This window comes from Triticum urartu, chromosome 6A (genome assembly GCF_056163025.1).
Source record: "Triticum urartu cultivar PI428250 chromosome 6A, HENAU_Tu73, whole genome shotgun sequence".
NCBI lineage: Eukaryota > Viridiplantae > Streptophyta > Magnoliopsida > Poales > Poaceae > Triticum > Triticum urartu.
The window spans coordinates 208991939-209004667 of record NC_141878.1 but is presented as its reverse complement, the minus strand read 5'-3'; positions in this window follow the sequence as shown (position 1 = coordinate 209004667).

Genomic DNA, 12729 nt, shown 5'->3' with positions numbered 1-12729 from the left:
ACGCCACCCTCAGGAAACTGAAACGGACCGTGTCTAGCGATGATATGAGTGTGTCGCTCACCGCGGTTGCCGTGTCCAGAGGCGGTGCTGGAGCTGCGCCCCGTTGTTGGCCCCAACGACCCACATGAACGGTTGTCGGTGGCGAGGAGGTCGTGGGCCAGCTCCTCCATTGGACTAGTCTGCGCTACGTCGTCCCGACGGGTGTGCCCCACATGTCTGTTTCCTTGTTTTCCCGGCCATATTCGAGCGTCAGTGCTCCGCGTTGCGCATTAAGCCTTTCACTATGTAGGCCAAGAGAGACAACCTATTGTTTATTTGAGCCGTTCAAGTATAATCATGTGGCATTTGATTATTTCTCATTCCTCTTCTCCATCGATCATGTCGCCCTCCAGTCGAGTCCATCCTCCCGCATGCCTCATTTGAACATTCCGCCGAGTATCATTCGCATGTACCCACCCTAGTCCTCTTTCAACAGATCTCCGGACCCCAAGATGAAATCGAGAGGGAACGAGTGGGGGCACATGATACCTAAGGCGGATTCAAAATTTTGAACCGGTGATCATAGCATCCGCAAATCATATAGAAATGGTATTCAATGTTCGTTTCGTTTTTGAACGTACAATATACTCCCTCCTCTCCTTTCTACTTTACATATAAGTTTTATGTGTAGTCAAAGTATATCTACTTTGATCAAAAAGGTATCAACATTCAACAACGCCAATCAATATTGTTAGATTCGTACGTACTCCTAGATTTGTCCTCGAGATGGTTTCCAATTTGACTATTGACAAGATTAATAGTACATGAGATGTATAATGTGAAAATTATATCATTGGAAACTCCTTTCACATACGAATTTGACCGTATGCTTTGTGTAAGTTGCATGTCATATATTATTACTCTAACATTTGGTCAAAGTTAGCCTCGAAAAACGCATTAGACCCTGTATGCTTTGTGTAAGTTGCATGTCATATTGGAGTATTATTACTCTAACATTTGTGTAAGTTTCATGTCATATATTATTACTCTAACATTTGGTCAAAGTAGTATAGTGGAAGTGTATCCTCTGACGTAGGTATCCCTGCCTTACCCTCCCTTTCGGTCACTTACTGGCGGACCCCATGCTTGCTAGGCTCCGCATGTCAGTTACTCAATGGGTTCGGCCACGTCAGGGGATCCTCATCCATAGTATACTCCCTCTGTTTTTATTTACTCCGCATAAAACGAAGGGAGTGGTGGTATAATAAATGACGTGGGCGGGGGAGGGGGAGGGACGTCGGTTTGCTCTCAACTGCGGTCCCACAATCGAGCGAAAACGCAAGACGAAGCGCGTTCCATTCGGTGAGCGACGTGGAGGGTCCAGGGTGCCGGGCTGCAACACGAACGCGACAAGAGCGATATACAGTCAAAATCGATTGACCAGTCGTCACCGGAACCACTATTCACACCAGAACCTTCGCTGCTCGGCCTACGCCAGCCACTGCCCTAAAACCACACCAAATCTCCAGCCCATTCCCCCACCTTTCGATCCCCTAGCCCGCATCAAGCATCCCCTAGTTTGCCGGAAAGCCATGGTGCGCCGCAAGATCACTTACTACAAGATGCTGACGCCGGAGCGCCGCGCAGAAATCGCAGCGGCGGTCGGCGCCACAGACCTTCGTTCCCAAGCTCGCTTTGCGGCGGGCCAATCCCCGAGTTCTCTGGAGCCAAGCTACGAGGAGGAGGAAGCCGATCCAATGTTCATGGAGGAGGTCGCGGCGCAGAAGGCCCCCGATGGGTATGAGACGATGGACGTCGACTTCGTGCCGGCGTTCGAGTCCCCCATGGTGCAGACGGACCAGCGGTTCAACATGGTGATACTAAAGGAGGACCGGGAGGCAGAGGCTCAACTCGACGCGGAGCGCGCGCATGCTGCTACCATCGAGGCTCTCCTACAGGCGGAACTGGATGTTGTGGATGTGAACCGGGCGGTGAAGGCTCAACTTGAGGCGGAGCGCGCGGATGCCGCTGCCATCGAGGCCCTCCTGCAGGCGGAACCGGACGTCCTGGACTTGAACCGGGCGGCAGAGGCTCGACTCGACGCAGAGCGCACGGATGCCGCTCTCATCGACGCCCTCCTGCAGGCGGAACTGGACGTCCTGAACTTGAACCGGGCGGCAGAGGCTCGACTCGACGCGGAGCGCGCGGATGTCGCGACCATCGAGGCCCTCCTGCAGGCGGAACTGGACGCCCTCGACTTGAACCGGGTTGTGCTCTCGTCCGTGCATAGCGCCCGCATGCTCCGCTTGAACAAGTAGCTGGAGGCCGAGGACAACCACGGTGCGGAGACACACGTCGGCTGGTTCGCGCCGGCAGCCAAAGACGACAAGGTCGTCTCTTTCCGCGAGTAGTGATAGTTTTTCTTTATGTTGTTGTTTTTATGGATCTTTTGCTGTGTAAAAACATATATTTGTTATGCAAGTCGCCTGACTTGGGTCAGTCTACCATTTCAGGCGGTTGGATGAATATCCTACGTCTCCTAACCCTTCTTTCCTTCTTCCTCACCTCTTCTTCTTCCCCAACAGACCACCGCACGGGCCGTACGGATACTCCCCAACATGCGGTTGGATAAACATACTCTATGAACGAAAATTATGTGTCAGCGATAGGATGGCTGAGTTTGGTGTGTTCCCATGTGACAGCACGTGTCAGTGAGGGTGCGTTCCCTTGGTTGGGTCTGCGGCGTGCAGTAGCGACCGTGTGAGGGTGCGGTGCGACCCGCGGCGTGCAGGAGCGACCGTGTGACGGTGCGGTGCGACCGCGATAGCCATGCGCAAGTGTACCTCCTTCTCATTTTGAAAACTTTAGGCAAGCTTGGAAAAATGTGTGGCGAAGTTTGGCAATGCAAGGCCTAGACCCAAACAGGATAAGTACGCACGTACTAGGAGTACTAGTGTTAAAAAAGAAAGACTGGGTTTTCCTTCGCGGGATTTAATCGATACAAATCCTTGTTTCACGTGTCAATTAATGCGTATTTTTTTCTCCAAAGACCAAAGAGCTAACCATCTGACTCCTCATCGCTTGATTAATGCAGCGCCATGCAAACCAACCTTCTCACTTCCGCATGCATGCAGGGGATATTAATGTCCTTGGTTGCTAACCCCATCAAATTTTGCCTCGATTAGTGTTAGCGGCCCTTTGCAAATTGTAATTTTGATATACTGGCCTTGTGTACAAAAAAAATGGAGGTAGTAACTATATTTTACTTCCTTCCACATTGCGGTGACGTCGATGATATTTTTTTTGGTGGTTTGGCAAAGTGCGTTCGACGGAGAACACCATTGAGGGAGACCACGGTAAGTCGTTCGCAAGTGCCGCCTGCAAGCCGAGACAACCGCCTTATTTTTATCCAGGAAGTCCTTTACTAGTACTACTATAACTAATGTGGTGAGATGGCTTCTCGAAGAAGATGATGGAAAAGCGGAGTCAGCGAAGAGTGAAATGATGGTTGCTTCGTCCGTGCTTTTGTGATTTGACGCCTCACTGCTTTGTGATTTGTGATAGAAGGGACAGGGGAGTAGACTCTGTGCTCTATACTGTACTACATGCGTCCAAGCATGGGAGAAAGAGGAGAGACGTTGCATTTTTCTATTCCTTCAATCAATCAATCAGGGAGCTTCGGTTCCATCTTTTTAGCTTTGGCAACACCTTCCATAATGGTTCCCACGATGCCAAAAGCTATTTTCACATTTGGCTACACATTATGGATGCCCTTAACCATACCACTTGGTTTTGCTCCTGTGTGCTATCTATACAAATCTCAATTATATTGTTCTAAAAAATTATAGAATCCAGATTAGTAAAAAGGAGGTGATTTTGCCGCGCGGATGGTGGGGTGGTTTCTTATTTTCGGAGGACGTTGTCCTGGCGGTTTGCTAACATGCGGTCCCACGTGTCAGTGCTTTACCAAGCCGATCCGCGTCCCACATGAGGAAGAACAACGGCAGAAGCAACACGTGGTTAAGTTGAAGAAGATGAGGGAGAAGTGGATTCAGCAACGAGTGAAATGATGGTTGCTTCGTCCCTCCAACTTAACTGCGGGAAAGGTGCAGCTTTGTGATTTGACGCCTCATTGCTCATTACTACGCGGGCGCCATGACTGGGGTGCTTCACCCCGGCTGCTCTGCACTGTATTCTGGTATGGCACGTGGACCCGGTAGCTTGATGTCCCACATGTCGGCGAAAGGGACTAGAAGATTTATGAAAGCGAGTGCTCCACTCTTACGACGGAGGAGTAGACGACACGACGGCCCAGTGAACTGTCACTTGTACTGTATAGTACTATAGTTTTGCTATTTCGCACGATCCATCGATACAAACCCGATTAAACAGGAAAGGGCGGGATTTTTCCCACGCGGTAGATGATACCGGCCATACATTTCAAAGGCAATTTTAATGTATGCAAACTGAATAATTATAAGTAACAATATGATATCTAGTAAAACTAAAAACACATATGATTTATTGTGTTAGAGTGTAGTAGTGGTGCTGTATTGCATAGTTGTTAGATGTAACATGCGAGAACGTGTAGAGATGTAGTTTTGGAGGGCCTACAGAGAGAAAAGCGCACTACGGTCACCGAACTTCAGAATAAGCTGATTACGGTCACTATATACGTTTTGCGGTGATTATACGGTCACTTGCTCACAGCTCTGCATCGGATTGCACTCTGTTGACCGGACAAATAGTCTGCGTGGAACCATGTTGACTAGTTAAATTGACCACGTTCGTTGTGGGTCCCACCTGTCAGTTCGCATAGGCAAAAGGTCAGATAAACACAAATTTACGCAGGCGCGACAAGGCTCCAACCCGTGCGCGGGAATCACCTGGTTGTGTATGTGTCTGTCAGGGCCTGATGTGTGCGCATGCACGTGTAGGTTGAGCACTTGAGTGTGAGAGTGTGTGTTGGTCGTGTGGTGTACTGGTGTGTGCATGCATGCATGCGTGTGCGCGTGTGAGTGTTGCGTGCTGATGTCTACTACACAACCTTCTTATTGTAGACATTGTTGGGCCTCCAAGTGCAGAGGTTTGTAGGACAGTAGCAAATTTCCCTCAAGTGGATGACCTAAGGTTTATCAATCCGTAGGAGGCGTACGATGAAGATGGTCTCTCTCAAGCAACCCTGCAACCAAATAACAAAGAGTCTCTTGTGTCCCCAACACACCCAATACAATGGTAAATTGTATAGGTGCACTAGTTCGGTGAAGAGATGGTGATACAAGTGGTATATGGATGGTAGATAATAGTTTTTTGTAATCTGAAATAATAAAAACAGCAAGGTAGCAAGTGATAAAAGTGAGCGTAAACGGTATTGCAATGATATGAAATAAGGCCTAGGGTTCATACTTTCACTAGTGTAAGTTCCCTCAACAATACTAACATAATTGGATCATAAAATCCCTCAACATGCAACAAAGAGTCACTCCAAAGTCACTAATAGCGGAGAACGAACGAAGAGATTATGGTAGGGTAAGAAACCACCTCAAAGTTATTCTTTCCAATCAATCCGTTGGGCTATTCCTATAAGTGTCACAAACAGCCCTAGAGTTCGTACTAGAATAACACCTTAAGATACAAATCAACCAAAACCCTAATGTCACCTAGATACTCCAATGTCACCTCAAGTATCCGTGGGCATGATTATACGATATGCATCACATAATCTCAGATTCATCTATTCAACCAACACAAAGGACCTCAAAGAGTGCCCCAAAGTTGTACCGGAGAATCACGATGAAAACGTGTGCCAACCCCTATGGATTGGTTCCCAATGTCACGAAACCCGGAAGTTGTTCACCTTAACATACATCAAGTGGCACGTGGTATCCCATTGTCACCACAGATATCCACGGCAAGACATACATCAAGTGTTCTCAAGTCTTTAAAGACTCAATCCGATAAGATTACTTCAAATGGGAAACTCGATTCATTACAAGAGAGAAGAGGGGGGAAGAAACATCATAGGATCCAAATATGATAGCAAAGCTCGCGATACATTAAGATCGTATCATCTCAAGAACACGAGAGAGAGAGAGATCAAACACATAGCTACTGGTACATACCCTCGGCCCCGAGGGAGAACTACTCCCTCCTCGTCATGGAGAGCACCGGGATGATGAAGATGGCCACCGGTGAGGGTTCCCCCCACCGGCAGGGTGCCGGAACAGGGTCCCGATTGACTTTTGGTGGCTACGGAGGCTTCTGGCGGCGGAACTCCCGATCTATCTTGCGTTCTGGAAGTTTTAGGTCACGTAGGTATATATGGGTGCAGGAGGTACGTCAGGGGAGCCACGAGGGCCCCACGAGACACGGGGGCGCGCCCTAGGGGGGGCGCCCCCACCCTCGTGAGAACCTCGTTCCTTCCTTGACGTGGGGTCCAAGTCCATCAGGTGTGTTTCCTTCCAAAAATAACTTCTCTAGTTGATTTCGTTCCGTTTCGACTCCGTCTGATATTCCTTTTCTTCAAAACACTGAAATAGGCATAAAACAGCAAATCTGGGCTGGGCCTCCGGTTAATAGGTTAGTCCCGAAAGTAATATAAAAGTGGATAATAAAGCCCAATATTGCCCAAAACAGTAGATAATATAGCATGGAGCAATCAAAAATTATAGATACGTTGGAGACGTATCACGTGCGTGCGTGCGTGGCTGCGTGTGTACGTGTGAGTGTTGCGTGCGTGTGTGGGTGCATGTGTTTGTGTGAGTGTTGCGTGGATGCAGTTCGTGTGCATGCGTGCGTGTGTGTATAATCACCACACCAGCCCCTGTGTGTTAAAACAGACGGCTCTTCATACCAATACAAGGCCACCTTGTCCGTTGTGCCCGCGGTCATGACTTCAAACCACCGTCCAAATATTTTTTTGTCGTTTGTTTTCATTCTTACTAGCAAGATGCCCGTGCGTTGCATGTAACATCAAGATGCATTTGTATGACTTGTTTATCTTGTGAGAGAAAAGGATGAACGAGGGAAGGCCTTATTTGCAAATGTGGAGAGGTGTGTGGGTACCTTTTTGCAAAATTGCCATAGTTTCTTTCCTATCCGTCAGATATAAATCGGATGACCTATATTGCAGGATGGCAGGCACACCATCATCACCAACTCTGGATTTTTATAAGAGTGTATTTTGTGTATTTTATAAGAGTGTAGATGTAGAGTAGATACAAGTCGACAGGTGGAACAATCAAAAATTATAGATACGTTGGAGACGTATCAAGCATCCCCAAGCTTAATTCCTGCTCGTCCTCGAGTAGGTAAATGATAAAAAAGATAATTTTTGATGTGGAATGCTAGTTGGCATAATTTCAATGTAACTCTTCTTAATTGTGGCATGAATATTCAGATCCATAAGATTCAAGACAAAAGTTCATTTTGACATAAAAATAATAATACTTCAAGCATACTAACTAAGCAATCATGTCTTCTCAAAATAACATGGCCAAAGAAAGTTATCCCTACAAAATCATATAGTCTGGCTATGCTCCATCTTCACCACACAAAATATTTAAATCATGCACAACCCCAATGACAAGCCAAGCAATTGTTTCATACTTTTGATGTTCTCAAAAAATTTCAATCTTCACACAATACATGAGCGTGAGCCATGGATATAGCACTATAGGTGGAATAGAATGGTGGTTGCAGAGAAGACAAAAAGGAGGGGAAGATAGTCTCACATCAACTAGGCGTATCAACGGGCTATGGAGATGCCCATCAATAGATATCAATGTGAGTGAGTAGGGATTGCCATGCAACGGATGCACTAGAGCTATAAATTTATGAAAGCTCACAAAAGAAACTAGTGGATGTGCATCCAACTCGCTTGCTCACGAAGACCTGGGGCACTTGAGGAGGCCCATCATTGGAATATACAAGCCAAGTTCTATAATGTAAAATTCCCACTAGTATATGAAAGTGACAACATATGAGACTCTCTATATGAAGAACATGGTGCTACTTTGAAGCACAATATATGAGACTCGCTATATCATGGTGCTACTTTGAAGCACAAGTGTGGAAAAAGGATAGTAGCATTACCCCTTTTATTTATTTTCTTTTTTTATTTGGCCTTTCTTTTTTTGGACTTTCTTTTTTTTGGGGGGGGGGACAATGCTCTATTGAATGATGATCATCACACTTCTATTTATTTACAACTCGATGATACAACTCGATACTTAGAACAAGATATGACTCTATATGAATGCCTCCGACGGTGTACCGGGATGTGCAATGATGCATGAGTGACATGTATGAAGAAATTATGAATGGTGGCTTTGCCACAAATACAATGTCAACTACATGATCATGCATAGAAATATGACAATGATGAAGCATGTCATAATAAATGGAACGGTGGAAAGTTGCATGGCAATATATCTCGGAATGGCTATGGAAATGCCATAATAGGTAGGTATGGTGGCTGTTTTGAGGAAGGTATATGGTGGGTTTATGGTACCGGCGAAAGTTGCACGGTAATAGAGAGGCTAGCAATGGTGGAAGGGTGAGAGTGCGTATAATCCATGGACTCAACATTAGTCATAAAGAACTCACATACTTATTGCAAAAATCTATTAGTTATCGAAACAAAGTACTACACGCATGCTCCTAGGGGGATAGATTGGTAGGAAAAGACCATCGCTCGTCCCTGACCGCCACTCATAAGGAAGACAATCAATAAATAAATCATGCTCCAACTTCATCACATAACGGTTCACCATACGTGCATGCTACGGGAATCACAAACTTGAACACAAGTATTTCTCAAATTCTTAACCACTCAACTAGCATGACTCTAATATCACCATCTCCATATCTCAAAACAATTATCAAGTATCAAACTTCTCATAGTATTCAACACACTCATAAGAGAATTTTATTATTCTTGAATACCTAGCATATTAGGATTTTAAGCAAATTACCATGCTATTTAAGACTCTCAAAATAATATAAGTGAAGCATGAGAGTTCATCTATTTCTTCAGAATAAAACTACCACCATGCTCTAAAAGACATAAGTGAAGCACTAGAGAAAATGACAAACTACTCCGAAAGATATAAGTGAAGATCAATGAGTAGTTGAATAATTATGCAACCATGTGAAGACTCTCTAACATTTAATAATTTCAGATCTTGTTAATTTATTCAAACAGCAAGCAAAGCAAAATAAAATGACATCTAAGAATAGCAAACATCATGTGAAGAAGCAAAAACTTAGGATCAACCGATACTAACCGATAGTTGTTGAAGAAGAAAGGTGGGATGCCAACCGGGGCATCCCCAAGCTTAGACGCTTGAGAATTCTTGATATATTATCTTGGGTGCCTTGGGCATCCCCAAGCTTGAGCTTTTGTGTCTCCTTAATTCTTCTCATATCACGGTCTCCCTAAATCTCAAAAGCTTCATCCACACAAAACTCAACAAGGACTCGTGAGATAAGTTAGTATAAACCATTGCCAAAACCTTATCATACTCTACTGTAGCAAATCACTAAAATTATTATTCAACATTTCATACTAAATGCCTCTGCATATTTAATATTCCTATCCTCAAATAGAATCATTAAAGAAGCAAACATATGCAAACAAGGCAAACATAACAGCAATCTGCCTAAACAGGATAGTCTGTAAAGAATGCTGCAACATCCATACTTACCTAGCTCCAAAAATTATGAAAGAAAATTCCCACTGTAGTAAATTTATCAGATCTTAATATGCAAAAGGTTTCAACATTTTATCACATTCTGACTTTTCTAGGGAATTATTGCAACAGCGGTAAACTTTCTGTTTTCAAACAGCAACATGTGGACTTCTAAAATAGGCATAGTAAAGGCTATCAATGCCACTTTTATTGAAATAAAAGATGCAAAACATTGTTCTAAATAACAGCAAGCAAATCCTAACAAAATAAATTGACACTCCAAGCAAAACACATATCATGTGGCGAATAAAAATATAGCTCCAAGTAAAGTTACCGATGAATGAAGACGAAAGAGGGGATGCCTTCCGGGGCATCCCCAAGCTTAGGCTCCTGGTTGTCCTTGAATATTACCTTGGGGTGCCTTGGTAATCCCCAAGCTTAGGCTCTTTCCACTCCTTATTCCATAGTCCATCGAATCCTTACCCAAAACTTGAAAACTTCAGAACACAAAACTTAACAGAAAACTCGTAAGCTCCGTTAGTATAAGAAAATAAATCACCACTTCAAGGTACTGTAATGAACTCATTATTTAATTATATTGGTGTTAAAACTACTGTATTCCAACTTCTCTATGGTTTATAAACTATTTTACTAGCCATAGATCCATCAAAATAAGTAAACAACACATGAAAAACAGAATCTGTCAAAAACAGAACAGTCTGTATTAATCTTAAGAAAAAGTATACTTCTGGAACTCATAAAATTCTCAAATAAATTTCTGGACCTGAGGAATTTATCTATTAATCATCTACAAAAAGAATTAACTAAATAGCACTCTCCAATAAAAAATGGAAGCAATTCTCGTGAGCGCTAAAGTTTCTGTTTTTTTACAGCATGATCAACAAGACTTTCCCCAAGTCTCCCCAAAGGTTCTACTTGGCACAAACACTAATTAAAAGCATAAAAACACATCTGAACAGAGGCTAGATGAATTATTTATTACTAAACAGGAACAAAAAGCAAGGAACTAAAATAAAATTGGGTTGCCTCCCAACAAGCGCTATCGTTTAATGCCTCTAGCTAGGCACGATGATTTCAATGATGCTCACGTAAAGGATAAGAATTAAAACATAAAGAGAGCATCATAAAGAATATGACTAGCACATTTAAGTCTAACATACTTCCTATGCATAGGGATTTTGTGAGCAAACAACTTGTGGGAACAATAATCAACTAGCATAGGAGGGCAAAACAAGCATAACTTCAAAACTTTAAGCACATGGAGAGGAAACTTGATATTATTGCAATTCCTACAAGCATATGTTCCTCCCTCATAATAATTTTCAGTAGCATCATGAATGAATTTAACAATATAACCAGTACCTAAATCATTCTTTTCATGATCTACAAGCATAGAAAATTTACTACTCTTCACATAAGCAAAATTCTTCTCTTTCCGGATAGTGGGAGTATCATAAGAGACTTGAATATTATAAATTGTTTCCACATTAAAAGAGTAATGTTCAGAGAAGGGGTAATCATAATCATGACAAGTTTTATAAATATAATCACTACTTTTTATAGCATAAGTATCATCACAATATTCATCATAAGTAGGAGGCATGCTATCATCATTATAAACTTGCATATCAAAACTTGGGAGACTAAAAATATCATATTCATTAAACATAGCTTCCCCAAGCTTGGGACAAACATTAATTGCAGCAAATATATTCTCAAAAACATCATCTTCATCAAACATAGATTCCCCAAGATTGGGCCTTTTCATATCATAAGCATAATCACTCTCATCATTAATAGTGTAGATAGCACCAATAGTAAAGCAATTATCATATTCTTCCAAGCAAGTGCCAAAAAGATTTTCAAGATCATAAGAAGTATCATTATCTTCCACAATTATATTTTCATGAGGCACAATAGTAATAAGGGCAGCATTATTTGGGAGAGATATCTTTTTACCTCTCTTCCTTTTTCTTTTCTTCTTCTTCACCACATCATGTGTGGGTTCAATCCTCCTTTTGGAGCTCCTTATTAATGAGATTGGTTGAATAGGAGGCTCCTCCTCGTTACCTGGTTCATCATAAGAAATAATAGGAGGATATTGGGAAGTCTCTTCCCTTTCATTAGTATTCTCTTCATCTTCTATTTGTTTTCTTTTCTTTATGTAATTGGCAATATAAGGATTTTCAATGCAATTCACCGCACAATACATATAAATCTTCTCCAGATCAAAATCAAGAACTCTATCAAGATTAAACTTTGGAATACCCTCAGTTATACGTTTCATTTCTTCATAACCCAAAAGAAGGCTAAGCTCTTTATGATGCTCAAGGGTAATCAAATTATCACAATGTTTGGACACGACTTGATCATGAAACAAATAGCATTGGAGCTTTAAATGACCATGTTCATTGCAAAGTTCACAAGGGGCACGAAAAATATTGAATCTTTCAGCACATTCATCTAGACTTTCTTGCAACAATTTAGTTTATAAGTACTTATGCCTCTTGCAATATCTATCTTCCCTATTTGGTGTGTACTTGCAAACCCAGTCTACTCCACAAAAATTGACATGTTTATAGGAGGTATTTTCATCATAACTAGTGCAATCATCATTAGCATCATGGATATTCAAAGAATTCGCACTAACAACATTGCAATCATGCTCATCATTCAAATACTTAGTGCCAAACATTTTATAGATTTCTTCTTCTAGCACTTGAGCACAATTATCCTTTCCATCATACTCACGAAAGATATTGAAAAGGTGAAGCGTATGAGACAAACTCAATTCCATTTTTTTGTAATTTTCTTTTATAAACTAAACTAGTGATAAAACAAGAAACTAAAAGACTCGATTGCAAGATCTAAAGATATACCTTCAAGCGCTAACCTCCCCGGCAATGGCGCCGGAAAAGAGCTTGATGTCTATGACACAACCTTCTTCTTGTAGACGTTGTTGGGCCTCCAAGTGCAGAGGTTTGTAGGACAGTAGCAAATTTCCCTCAAGTGGATGACCTAAGGTTTATCAATCCGT